We start from the raw sequence: 14773 nt of genomic DNA, 5'->3' as shown, positions 1-14773 counted from the left end.
CCAATGTATATTCTTGCCTCCTTTGTCGAAGATGAGTTGACCAAAAGTTTGTGGGTTCATTTTTGGGCTCTCTATTCTGTTCCATTGGTCTATATGTCTGTTTTGGTACCAATACCATGTTGTCTTGATGACTGTAGCTCTATAGTATTGTCTGAAGTCTGGGAGAGTTATTCCTCCAGCCTCTTTCTTTCTCTTCAGTAATGCTTTGGCAATTCTAGGTCTTTGATGGTTCCATATGGATTTTATTATGATTTGTTCTAGTTCTGTGAAATATGTCCTGGGTAATTGGATAGGGATTGCATTAAATCTGTAGATTGCCTTGGGCAGTGTGACCATTTTAACAATATTGATTCTTCCAATCCAAGAGCATGGAATATCATTCCATTTTTTAAAGTCTTCTTTAATTTCCTTCATCAATGGTTTATAGTTTTCTGTGTATAATTCTTTTACCTCCTTGGTTAGATTTATTCCCAGATATTTTATTACTTTGGGTGCTATTTTAAAGGGGATTGTTTCTTTACTTTCTTCTTCTGTTGATTTATCGTTAGTGTAAAGAAATGCAACTGATTTTTGAACGTTAATTTTGTAACCTGCTACCTTGCTGAATTCTTCAATCAGCTCTAGTAGCTTTTGTGTGGACCTTTTAGGGTTTTCTATATATAGTAGCATGTCATCAGCATATAATGACACTTTTACCTCTTCTTTTCCAATTTGGATCCCTTTTATTTCTTTCTCTTGCCTGACTGCTGTGGCTAGGACTTCCAGGACTATGTTGAATAGGAGTGGTGATAGTGGGCATCCTTGTCTTGTCCCAGATTTTAGTGGGAAGCTTTTGAGTTTTTCACCGTTGAGTACTATGCTGGCTGTAGGTTTGTCATAAATAGCTTTTATTATGTTGAGTTATGTTCCCTCTATACCCACTTTGGCGAGAGTATTTATCATAAATGGGTGTTGAATTTTATCAAATGCTTTTTCTGCATCGATTGAGATGATCATGTGGTTTTTGTCCTTTCTCTTGTTGATGTGATGTATTACACTGATTGATTTGCGTGTGTTGAACCAGCCTTGTGTCCCTGGGATGAACCCCACTTGGTCATGATGTATAATCTTTTTTACGTGTTGTTGGATTCTATTTGCTAAAATTTTGGTGAGGATTTTGGCGTCTATGTTCATCAGTGATATTGGCCTATAATTCTCTTTTTTTGTAGTGTCTTTGCCTGGTTTTGGTATCAGGGTGATGGTGGCTTCATAGAATGAGTTTGGGGGTATTCCCTCCTTTTCAATCGTCTGGAAGAGTTTGAGAAGGACTGGTATGAGTTCTTCTTTGTATGTTTAGTAGAATTCCCCGGTGAAGCCGTCCAGTCCTGGACTTTTATTTGTAGGGAGGTTTTTAATTGCTATTTCTATTTCCTTTCTAGTGATTGGATTGTTCAAGTGTTCAGATTCTTCTTGATTCAGTTTTGGTGGACAGTATGTTTCCAGAAACTTGTCCATCTCCTCTAGGTTATCCAGTTTGGTTCCATATAGTTTTTCATAATATTCTCGTATGATATTCTGTATTTCTATTTTGTTTGTTGTAATTTCTCCATTTTCCTTTCTTATTTTGCTAATTTGTGCTCTCTCTTTTTTCTTCTTTGTGAGTTTGGCCAGAGGTTTGTCGATTTTATTTACTTTTTCAAAAAACCAGCTTTTGGTTTGGTTGATTTTTTCTATGGTCTTGTTAATCTCTATTGTATTTAATTCCTCTCTGATCTTTATTATTTACTTCCTTCTGCTGCTTTTTGGGGCTTTTTGTTCTTCTTTTTCTAATTCATTCAGGTGGTGGGTTAAATTGTTTATTTGAGATTGTTCTTCTTTTTTGAGGAAGGCCTGTATCGCTATAAACTTCCCTCTTAGCACTGCCTTTGCTGTGTCCCATAGGTTTTGAGTGGTTGTGCTTTCATTATCATTTGTCTCAAGGTATTTTTTAATTTCAGCTTTGATTTCCTCATTGATCCATTGTTTTTTCAATAACATATTGTTTAATCTCCATGCTTTCCTTTTTTTCTCCTTTGTTTCTCTGTTGTTGATTTCCAGTTTCATGGCATTGTGGTCAGTAAAGATGCTTGAGATAATTTCTATCTTCTTAAAATTGTTGAGGTTTCTTTTGTGCCCAAGTACATGATCGATCCTGGAAAATGTTCCATGTGCACTTGAAAAGAATGTATATCCTATTTTTGGGGGGTGTAATGTTCTGAAAATATCCACCAAATCTAGTTTTTCTATTGTAGTATTTAATTTCTCTGTTGCCTTGTTTATTTTCTGTCTGGAAGATCTGTCTAGTGATGTTAATACAGTGTTAAAATCTCCAACTATGATTGTATTCCCATCAATATCCCCCTTTATCTCTGTTAGTAATTCTTGTATGTACTTAGGTGCTCCTATATTGGGTGCATATATATTAACGAGTGTAATATCCTCATCTTGTATCACTCCTTTAATCATTATAAAATGTCCTTCTTTATCTTTCTTTATGGCCTTTGTTTTAAAGTCTATTTTGTCTGAAATCAGTACTGCAACACCTGCTTTTTTGGCTTTGCCATTTGCATGGAATATCCTTTTCCATCCTTTCACTCTCAATCTGTATGTGTCCTTCTCCCTAAAGTGGGTCTCTTGTATGCAGCATATTGAAGGTTCTTGCTTTATTATCCAGTCTGCCACTCTGTGTCTTTTGACTGGAGCATTTAGTCCATTAACATTTACAGTAATTAATGATAGATGTGTGTTTATTGCCATTTTGAACTTATCTTTGCAGTTGAATTGGTATGTCCTCTTTGTTCCTTTCTTCTTCCTTTTGTGGTTTGGTAATTTTCCTTTGTATTATCATGGATTTTATTTAATTTTTGTGACTCCTTTGTAAATTTTTGGCTTGTGGTTACCCTTTTTTGTAAATCTATCAACCCATTACTATAACTGCTTTTATTAAACTGATAGTAACATAATCTCAAACCCATCCTACTGTTAAAAAAAATTTAAAAAAGAAAGAAAAAAATATTCTATATTTCCCTGCCTCCCTCTCCCACTCTCAGTAATTTGTATGTCTTCTTGTATAATTTCATGTTTACTTTATTTGTAATTCATGAGTTATCACCTTTCCAGTTGTGTGTTTCTCATTTCTGTAGCATCCTGCTGCTTTTCTATTTAGAATAGCCCTTTCAATATTTCTTTTAGCATGGGTTTAGTGTTGCTAAACTCCTGCAGCTTTTTTTTGTCTGTGAAACTCTTTATTTCTCCTTCTATCCTCAAGGATAGCCTTGCTGGATAAAGGATCCTAGGCTGCATCTTTTTTTCATTCAGGGCTTTGAATATATCTTGCCACTCCCTTCTGGCCTGTAGTGTTTGTGTAGAGAAATCAGCTGAGAGCCTTATGGGGGTTCCCTTGTAACTTACTCTTTGCTTTTCTCTTGCTGCCTTTAGAATCATTTCTTTATCCTTGACTCTGGCCATCTTGATTATGATATGTCTTGGTGTGGGTCTATTTGGGTTCTTCCTGTTTGGGACCCTCTGAGCTTCCTGTACTTGGATATCTGATTCCTTCTTTAAGTTTGGGAAGTTTTCAGTCATGATTTCTTCAAAAACCTTTTCAATCCCCTTTGATCTTTCTTCTCCTTCTGGGACCCCTATTACGCAAAGATTGGGATGCTTTATATTATCCCATAGGTCCCTTATGCTATTTTCATTATTTTTTATTTGCTTCTCTTGTAGTTCTTCTGAATGGGTGCTTTCTATTGCCCTGTCTTCTAGATCACTAATTCGTTCCTCTGCATTATCTAGTCGGCTTTGCACAGCTATTAGATCATTCCTCATCTCTGTCAATGAGTTTACTCATTCTACTTGGCTCTTCTTTATAGCTTCAATTTCATTTTTGACATATTTTATATCTCTAAACACTATCTCTTTTAATTCCTTCAGCAATTCGATCACTCCTTTTTTGAAATCTTGATTTAGTAGGCTATCGATGTCTATTTCATTGATCTTTCTTTCAGGGGATTTCTCTTGTTCTTTTAATTGGGAAAGGTTTTTCTGCTTCATCTTGCTCATACCTCTTTGGCACTGTGGTTTATGGAGTATCAGTTGTTTATTTTGGTCCTTAAGGATTTTATCTATCTAATGCCTATTTAGGAATAGAACTTAGGAAAGAAAGAAAAAAAAATAAGAGAGAGAGAGAGAGAATTTTAAAAGAAGGGAGAAAGAGGGTTTGAAAACAGTGTATAATGAATAATAGAAGAGTGAGTTGAAGCAGAGTATTAATCGGGTTGAGACGTCCTTTTAAAACCTTTACAAAAAAAGGGGGGGAGATGAATAGATGTATTTGAAACCTGTGTCTAATCAATAGCAGGACATCAAAACCCAAGAGAAATAGAAATGAATTAAGAAGTAAAAATTAAGAGAGTAATAGAAAATAGAACAGGTAAAAACAGACTTAAAAAAAAAAGGGGGGGGTTGTCGGTGTTCTGGAGTCTGTGTGCTTTTAATGTGAAGTCTTTCTGTCTTCGTCCTGTTTTGGAAGCTCAGCTTGCTGTTTTCAGAGGCCCTCCGTTGGCGCCCTCTTCTGTGCTGCTCCCAGCACCTGTCGGCAAGCAGATTGCGCCTCCTCCTAACACTGGGTCAGGTGCAGCTCTCTGCTGTGGGCGGGCGGGTTGCTGCCCCTCCGGATGCCGCAGTCAGATGTTGCAGACTGGCCAGGTAGGAGGGCGGGTCGTGCCCCCTCCCAGCACCTCGGTCAGGGGCTGTGTTCCTGCCCGAAAGGCGGGGGTGCCGCTCTCCCTCTACCTGCGCCGCCGGTAGCTCCGCTCTCTGTGCGCTGCATGCTCCGCCCTGGTCGGCGCTCCGCAGGTGGGCTCGGGGAAGACCGAGGGACAGCCCTGTCCGTGCTCCGAGCCAAAACCCAGCTCCTTGTTTGTCTTTGTGGAGCAAGTTCTCTAAGGGACCAGGATGGAAGGATCCTATCTGCCCCGGGCTGCAGGCCAGTCTCAGTCTGGCCTTTGAGGCTGCTAAGCCCTTCGGTGCGGATGCAGGTTTCGCCCCGCCCCCGCCTGGGTGCTCAGCGCGGAGGATATGGCGGCTGTGCCTGAGCCCCGCCTCTCTTCCCCCGAAAACTTTCCGCGGGTTTTCAGAGATGGGGGTGTGCACCCTTCCCCCGAGAGCACATCAACCTTGCTGTTTTATGGAGGGACCAGGTTGTTCTGCCCTGTGCACCCACAGCCACAGCGCGCAGCCCCTTGTGTTCCCCCGGAGCTGCCTCCGTGCAGCCACTTCCGTCCTCTGCCCGGCTTGTGCAGCCTGGCCCTGCCCGCCGCTGCTGGCCCACGTCTCAGGCTGGGTGTCCGGGGGACGCTCTGTGCCCGTTTAACTTAGTTCTGTTAGTCAAGGGCTGCTCTGTACAGATCCGAGCCTCGGAGGCTCCCCCTCCGTCCTGCTGGCCTCTCAGTTGGAGAGGGGAGACCCAGCGAGCGAGCGCCAGTCCTCCTTTGCCGCTCCCTCCCCGCGGGACCTGTCCCGCGCTGCTTTGCCTTTTGTTCTTTCTTTTTTCCTTTTCTCCTACCAGATTTTTGGCGTCTTTATCTTTTGAAGAGGGCGATGTTCTGTCAGAGTTCCACAGGTGCTCTGGTTGGCTGAGTGGGTCTGTAGATGTGGGTCTTGGTGTATTTGTGGGAGAGGGTGACCTGCGAGCGTCCTTCTACTCCGCCATCTTCTCCATCTCTCTCAGAGTTTTTTTTTAATCATGAAAAGATGTTGCATTTTTGTCAAATGCTTTTTCTCTGTGTATTGAGATAATCATAAAATCTTTATCTTTCATTCTTTAATGCAATGTATCACATTTACTTATTTGCATATGTTGAACCATCCTTGCATCCCTGGAATACATCCTGCTTGATCATGGCATGTGATTTTTTCAGTGTATTGTTGAATTTGGTTTGCTAATATTTTGCTGACAATTTGTACATCTGTACTTATCAGGGATATTTGTCTTTAGTTTTTTTGTGTGTGTTGTTCTTACCTGTCCTTGGTATAAGGGTAATGCTGGCATCATAAAATGAGTTTCTTTTTTTATAGCTGAGTAGTATTGCATTGTGTGTGTGTGTGTGTGTGTGTGTGTGTGACATCTTTATCCATTCATCTATCAAGGGACATTGATTTTGCTTTCATACCTTGGTTATTGTATATAATGCTACAGTGAACATAGGGGTGCGTATATCTTTTCTAATTAGTGTTTTCATTTTCTTTGGAAACATACCCAGGAGTGGAATTGCTGAGTAGCTCTATTTTTTAATTTTTTGAGGAATCACCATACTGTTTTCCATAGCAGCTGCACCAGTTTACATTCTCACCAGCAGTGCACTAGGATTTCTTTTTCTCATCTTCACCAACATTTGTTGTTATCTTTTAGAAATAGCCTTTCTAACAGGTGTGAGGTGACAGCTCCCTGTGGTTTTGATTTGCGTTTCCCTGATGTCTAGTGATGTTGATCTTTTCATGTGCCTGTTTGGAAAAATGTCTATTCAAATCCTGGGCCCATTTTTAATCAGGTTATTTGTGTTTTTCTGATGTTCAGTTATGTAAGTTCTTTGTATATTTTGGCTATTAACCCCTTACAGAATATGTGATTTGCAGTATCTTCTCCCGTTCAGTAGTTTGCTTCTCATTTTGTTGATAGTTTTCTTTGCTGTGAAAAAGCTGTTTAGTTTAATGTAGTTCCATTTCTTTATTTTTACTTCTGTTTCCCTTATCTGACAAGACATATCCAAAAATTATGACTGAGACCAATGTCAAAGAATCTACTACTTACATTTTCTTGTAGAAATTCTATCATTTCGGGTCTTACATTTAAGTCTTTAATCCATTTTGAGCTTATTTTTGTGTATGGTGTGAGAGACTAGTCCAGTTTGATTCTTTTGCATATAGCTATCCGGTTTTCCCAACATTACTTACTGAAGAGGCTGTATTTTCCCCATTGTTATTCTTGCCTCCTTTGTCATAGATTAGTTGCCCATGTAAGTGTGGGTTCATTTCTGGGCTCTCTATTCTGATTCACTGACCTATGTGTCTGTTTTGTGCCAGTGCTATACTGTTTTGATTGCTGTAGTTTTGTAGTATTGTTTAAAACCAGGGAGTGGGTTACCTCCAACTTTCTTCTTTTTCAAGATTGTTTTGGCTCCTCAGGTTCTTTTGTGTTTCCAAGAAATTTTAGAATTATTTGTTCTAGTTCTGTGAAAAATGTTATGATACTTTGATAGGGATTGCATTGTCTTATAGATTGCCTCAGTAGTATGACCATTTTAACAATATTAATTTTTCCAATCCATGAACATGGTAGATCTTAATTTCCTATTGTGTCATCTTCAGTTTCTTCCATCATTGTCTTATACTTTTCTGCATATAAGTCTTTTATCTCCTTAGTTTTCTTCCTAGGTGTTTTATTATTTTTTATGTGGTTGTAAAACAGACTGTTTCTTAACTTCTCTTTATGATAGTTCATTGTCAGTGTATAGAAGTGTGGCAGTTTTCTGCATGTTAATATTGTATCCTGCAAATTTACTGAATTCATTGAGGAGTTCTAGTAGTTTTTTGAAGTCTTTAGGATTTTCCTATGTATAGTATTATGCCATCTGCAAACAGTGACAGTTTTCCTTCTTCCTTTCAATTTGGTCTCCTTTTATTTCTTTTTCTTATATAGTTGCTGTGGATAGAACTTGCAGTGCTATGTTGAACAAAAATGATGGCAAGAGTGGGCATCCTTGTCTTGTTCCTGATCTTAGAGCAAATGCTTTCAACTTTCCACCATTAAGTATGGTGGGCTGTGGCTTAGTCATGTACTTGTCATATGTGGTCTTTATTATATTGAACTGTGTTCCCTCTGTACCAACTTTGTTAAGATTTTTTATCATAAATGGATGTTGAAATTTGTCAACAGCTTTTTCTGCATCTATTGAGATGATTATATGATTTTTGTTCTTTGGTTTATTATTAATGTGTCACATTGATTGATTTGTGGATATTGACCCATTCTTGCATACCTGGGATAAATCCCATTTGATCATGGTGTATGCTCCTTTTAATGTATTACTGAGTGCAGTTTGCTAATATTTTGTTGAGAATTTTTGCATCTATGTTCATCAGCAATATTGACCTGTAATTTTCTTTTTCATCTGTGTGATATCTTTGTCTGGTTTTGATATCAGGGTGATGCCGACCTTGTATAGTGAGTTTGGAAGCATTCCTTTCTCTCCAATTTTTTGGAGTAGTTTGAGAAAGATAGATGTTAATTCTTCTCTAAATGTTTAGTAGAATTAGCCTGTGAAGCCCTCTAGTCCTGGACTTGTTTTTGTTGGGAATTCTTTAATTACTAATTCAGTTTCATTCCTGGTTTTTAATCTGTTTGTATTTTCTATTCTTCATGTTTCATTCTTGAGAATTGTATTTCTGTGTTTTCTTGTAGCACATTAAGTTTCTTTTAAACAGTTATTTTGAATTCTTTGTCAAGTAAAACATAGATCTTCATGTCTTTGGGTTTGGTTATCAAAAGATTACTGGGATTCTTTGGTTGTATCATGTTACCTTGCCTTTTCATGTTCCTTGAAGTTTCCCATTGCATTTGAAGCAGCAGTCACCTCCTGCAGTCTTTATTAACTGCATTTGGGAGAGAGATACCTTCTATCAGCCCTTCCAGGGATTTTGAGGTTGTCCCGGACCTTCTATGGGTACACCTGCTCCATGCTCCTTGCTCCCTCTTGTGGCAGAATTCTTAAGCTTGTATGCCTTCTCTGGATCCTACAAGGCACCAGGCCCAGTGCTCACAGTTTGTTGTTGTTGTTGTTGTTGTTTTCTCACATGTGAGTGTAAAGCTTAAGTTTGTGGTCTCTTCCTGGCTTGCAGAATCAGCCGACTTTCTGTGTGTGTTCACTGGCAGTCTGCCAAAACCCACTCGGACCATTGTCAGGAGCACGCAAGCGCAGGGGTCTAGCCACAGGGTGGGTGTGTTGGTGTGGGTGAGGCATGTGGATCATGTGGATGCCTGGGGGCCGCTTGGGGTTGATCTGCAGGTGAGGTGCTCCTAACAGCTGGGGGGAATCTTCCTGATGGACTCCACAAGGCAGTTGGATCTACATCACTTCAATGTCCTCTGAGGGTTCTGTCTGCTTACCTCCCCACCTCTTCCCACCCTCCAAATCATAGAGCTCTTAATTTAGTGCTCCAGATGGGGTGAGAGATAAATGAGCCCTTTGGAGGTGTCCTGCACAGCTGGGGAAGCAGGATGCTCACTCACATGCTGTTGCTTTCACCTGCGGGTTAAATCAAGGACAACAGAAGATCTTCCTTGGCCCTAAGCTGTGCCACTTTGGGAGAGGCAGGATGTAGGTAAGGTCATACTATTTTTCTTACTCCTTCCAGTGCATCCAATTTTTTTTTTCTTTGCTTCAATGTAGTGTTGGAATCTCTCTTCTAGAAACCTGGACTTCCACAAAGGCCTTTTCATCCATGACTGATTGTCTTAAGTATGTTCACCAGATCATGATTAAGAGAAGACAGTTCTTGGGCCACCACAGGGTCCAAAGCTGGGACCAAAGTCAGTGTGCCCGCAGATGGGTGGGACGCCTCTGAGGTACTTTGACTTACGGTGCTGGATCTCACAGCTCCCTCAAAGGCATTTTCGTCTGTGGTTGGATACTAAATTTTTGTTGTTGAGGGGCGAGACAAAATTGAGGGCTGTCTTGTTCTGGTGTGGTGCTGCACTCCCCTTTCTCCTTATCCTAGTGTATAATTCTACACTGACAACTTTTTTTCTTTTGATACCTTAAATACATCCTCTGGCTTTTCTTATGTTGCTTGTTCCCTAGAAGCAGGGCCCAAGATAGAGATTTTTAAGTGAAAGTGCCAGGAAGAAGGAATATTTGTTCAAGTGTTGTCCTTGAGCAGGTTAATGGGGATGGAACCTAGTTTATAGATGGGGGTTGGAATCTGCTAGGATTGTTACCTGTCTTGATGAAGTCACCGACTTATTCTTTGAAATAATTCTCTTTATTTCTGGCAACTTTCCATTTTCTGCAGTCTACTTTCTGAGGGATGATTTTGCTGCTCCAATTTTCTTTTGGTTAATGTTGGCATGGCATATCGTTTTCTATACATTTAGTCTGTAAATGCCATTATATTTAAAATGTGTTTATCTTATAAACAGCATGAAGTTGGATCTTGCCCTCTTATCCAATCTGTCAGTCTCTTCCTTTTCATTGGAATGTGTAGACCATTACATTTAGTGTAATTATTAATATAACTGAGTATAAATAAACCATCTTGCCATTTTTTTTTCTATTTGTCTTCTATGTTCTTTGTTTCTTTTCTCCCTTTTTTCCTGTCTTCTTTTGGACTGAGTGGTTTGAAAAAATTATTCCATTTTTAAGCTTACTAGCTATACGTCATTGATTTGTTTTGAGTCATTTCTCTATGTTTTCAAACATATTTCTTTAAATTATCAAAGTCTACCTTCAAATATACTACTTCATGTATATGTTAAGAATATTGCAAAAGTACACCTTCATTTACTTCTCATCCTTTTTGCAATTGTCATACATTTTTACCTTCTACAAATATATGAACTCCTCAATATATTGTTATTTTTACTTTAGACAGTCAATTATTTTTTCAAGATATTTTTAAAATGAGAAAAGACCTATTTGTTTATATTCTTATCATTTTTGTTGCTCATTACTCCTCTATGTAGGTCCAGGTTTGCATCTTGTGTTATTTTTCTTCTACCTGAAAAGCTTTCTCTGCTATTTCTTGTAGCACAAGTCTGCTAGCAATGAACTATCTCAGTTTTTGTTTGTCTGAAAATGTCTTTATTTTGCTTTATTTTAGAAAATAGCTTTCTTGAGGCATAATTGTCCTGTAATAAACTACACAAATTTAAAGTGTAAAATTTGGTAAGTTTTGATATGTGTATACACCTGTGACATCATCGTTGTAATCAAAGTAATGAACATATCCATCACTCCTAAAAGCGTCCTCATTTCCCTTTGTAACTCCTTCCCACTCTTGCTGGCCTCTGCTCGCCTAGACAAGAACTGATTTACTTTATGTGAGTACAGATTTCATTTGCATTTTCTGGAATTTTATGTAAATAGAATCATGCAGTATATACTCACTGTGTCTGTCTTCTTTCACTCAGCATATTATATGAGTTTCACTCATATTGTTGCATGTATTGATAGTTCAAATACCACAGTTTCTTTATCCATTTACCTGCTAATGGACATATGAGTTGTTTTCAGGTTTCAGCTATTCCAAATAAAGCTTCTGTGAACCTTTGCATGCATGCCTGCCTTTATTTAGAAATATGCTTTCATTTCTGTTGGATTTTGCCTTAATTTGGCCAGTAGAGAATTTTAGGTTTACAGCTTTTTTTTCTTTCAGTTCCCTATAGATACCATCTGGCTTACAAATCTGAGGCAAGTTAACTGCAATTCTTATCTTTGTTTCTCTGTATGTAATGTCTTTTTTCCTCCGATTGATTTAAAATTTTTCCTCTTTTTCATTGGGTTTCAGCAATTTCATTATGATGTGCTTTGTGTGATTTTTCTTCATGTTTGGGATTTATTAAGTTTCTTGGAACTTTGGGGTTTTAGTTTACATAAATTTTGAATTTTTTTGACTGTTAGTTCCTCAAATATATTTTCTCTCCCCACCTCCTCTTTTTCTGGGAATCTATGTGACTTTCCAGGTTTTTTCTCTGTGCTTTTTAATTTGAGTAGTTTCTTATGATTTGTCCTCTGATTCATTTACTTTTCTTCCAAAGTGTCTTATCTGCTGTAACTGCCACCCATGTGTATTTCATTTCAGATCTTTTTTATTTCTATAATTTCAACATGGGTCTTTTAAAATATCTTCCTTTTCTCTCCTCATCATGTTCATGTTTGCTTTTGTTCTTGAGCATATGGACTCTATTTATAATAAATGTTTTCATTTCATTGTCAGCTAATTCTATTATCTGTGTCATTTCTCAGTCTGTTTCTACTGACAGCTTTTTAACCCAGTTCTAGATCACATTACCCAGCTTCTTTGTATTCCCGGAATTTTTTAATTGGATGCCAGACATCATGAATTTTACGTTACCGGGTACCAGATTTAATGTATTGCTTTTAATATTGTTGGGCTTTGTTCTGGGACATGGCGAGATACTTAGAATTAGTTTGGTCCTTTCAAGACTTTAATTCAGGGCCAATTTAACCCCACTGCTATGGCCAGTGGGGACATTACCACATGTCCTACAGATTAGGAGAACTTTCTACTCTGACTGGTACAAACACAAATTATAATTAGCTCTGTGTGAGCCTGGGGATTATTTCACCTACTCTTTCCCATCTTTGGATAGTTTCCTCATACACATATACAAATCAGTACTCAGTCCAAGATCCAAGGAGACTTCTCTTTAGATCAACACAGCTCCTTGTTTTGCATCTCCCTTTTGTTATTTTCTAGACCCCGCAGACTGCAGTATACATCTCCGCCACTCAGCCAGATTATTAGGCTCCGATCGAGGTTCCCCTCCTGGTGTTGGGGCGCGTAAACTCCTCTGGACAGTAAATTGGGGCAGTCACAGCACTCACCTCATTTGTTTCTCTTCTGTTGGAGATCTCTCTCCTGTGCTGCCTGTTGTCAAATGCCTGCTATCTGCTCTTTTACATATGCGGTCTCACTTTCATGGCGTATAAGGTAAAAGGTTAAGTCCAGCCCTGTTACCCGTTATGGCCAGAAGCCTAAGTGGAGCCTTGACCTTTTCTAGGAGTAAGGACAGTTCTTCCATAATAACAAGAGAAAGTGGTATCTATGGGCATAGATGCATATGGGCAGGTAAATGTGGTGGTGATAGAATTTGTTTTTATTGCTTGTATTTTTTTAGGGAAGTAAGTTGCAAAATCATTGGCTTAGAGTAGGGATAGGAAAAGAGATGTTGGAGGTCTGAAGGGAGAGAAAGGAGGACCCAGTCATCTAGGAGAGGGGGAGAGCAATGGGCTAGGTGAATAGAACATGGTTCTGTGCAGCAGTGAGGGTCTTCTTGAGGCTAGTGAACTTCAAGAGCATTGGTTTTGTTTTCCTCCAGGTTCATTTAGCTGTGTAGTACAAGCTCAGAGTAGGTGGCTTTAACCACATTGGTGATTTTACCAAGTAGCAGAGAAGTTTTCTGTCTTGGAAATTGGAATTGTCCTGTATTGGAAATCAGGCAAAACTGTGAGTCCTATGTCCTTCTTTGTCATATGGTGATGAAGGCCACCCTTGATGGTAGTGATGAAAATCTTTCAGCTTCTGGTGTTTTTTCTTTCTTCTCCATGGGTCTAGGTGAAACAACCTCCTGTGTTTCATGTTGTGTTTTTTTTTTCCTGTGTTGTTGGGTTTGTGTGTGTGTGTGTGTGTGCGCGCTATATATATATATACATATATATATAATTTATTTATTTATTGAAGTATAGTCAGTTTACAGTGTTGTGTCAATTTCTGGTGAACAGCACAATGCTTCAGTTAATCGGGAGTTATAGATTTGCAGATACTAATATATATAAAATAGATAACCAAGTTCACACTGTGTTGTGTTTTTGTTTGACATTGAGAAAAAGGGCCTGCTCAGGAAACATTTGGTGCCTGCAGAACCTAAAGCATTTGAAGGGGTTGGGGCCGGATCACAAATCAGATTCTAAGAGGCAGGAATGACCGCTCAGCCGGGAGACACACGCCTGCGTCCCAGGACTGCTCCCGAGCTGCCTCTTCTGTCCACAGCCTCGACCTGGCAGGCTGCCTAGGGGTCAGGAGGGACGTCCAGGAAGCCGTGTTCTTTTTTCAGTTCACTAGCACACCAGTCAATTTGGAGGCAAAACAAAAGAAAAACAGAGGGGGAGGGGATTATAGGAGAGACTGTGCTGAAAGGAAAATAGCTTTGGGTATCAAAAGCGAATTAGAAGAAAAGAAAGAATTGTGTGAATTGGCCGTCATTAAATAGAAAAAGTCTTACATTCTGATACTACAAGACCTTAAAAAAAAAATGTGTTTGCTTCTCCAGAGCGCAGGCTTCCTTTCTGGTTTCCTGTTCTGACTACCCCTCTCCTGCGCATGCCTATTTTGTGTTGGTGGCTTCACTTAGATCCAGGATGGCTCATGGTTTTCAACTTGTATGACAGCTCTGATTGGTGGTGAATACCTGGAATGCTATATCGGGATTGATGTTAAGTCCCAGTCTGGGTGCAGTGGGCAAGAATGCTGAAATCAACGAGAGGTGCCTGCTGGGGATACAGGAAGGTGCATCAGTGCCTCACTTGCTGTTCTTTTGCTTTAGACAGCTCTCTGAGCAGAGCGCCCCTCTCCTTTCCAGCTCTGTTACCTTCGAACCCACATCTCGTCTGCCCCCGTCCTTCTCTTTCCTTCCAAAGCCTTAGCGGTGACTCCAGTGATGAGTTCACTGAGGAGTACTGTGTGATCTTCAGGTACTTTCCCACAGATTTCTCAGTCACCAAAACATCTGAACCCCTTGAGGAGCGCCCAGGTTTTACCCTCCCACCAGTAGCGGGGCACGACTTTGAGCTCTGACCATTGGCCTCAGTTTTGAGGGCGCGCTGGGCCAGTAGGGAAGGGGAGACAGCTGAGAACTGGGAAGTTCAGTCTCCAGGAAATACTCAGACATAGGATGGCCCCTGCAGAAGGGGCTGGCAGTGCACATCGCCCTGTCCCAGGGGATTCTAGGACCTCA

The sequence above is a fragment of the Camelus bactrianus genome, chromosome 7, assembly GCF_048773025.1.
Source record: "Camelus bactrianus isolate YW-2024 breed Bactrian camel chromosome 7, ASM4877302v1, whole genome shotgun sequence".
Classification (NCBI taxonomy): Eukaryota; Metazoa; Chordata; class Mammalia; order Artiodactyla; family Camelidae; genus Camelus; species Camelus bactrianus.
Note: the sequence above shows the minus strand (reverse complement) of the source record.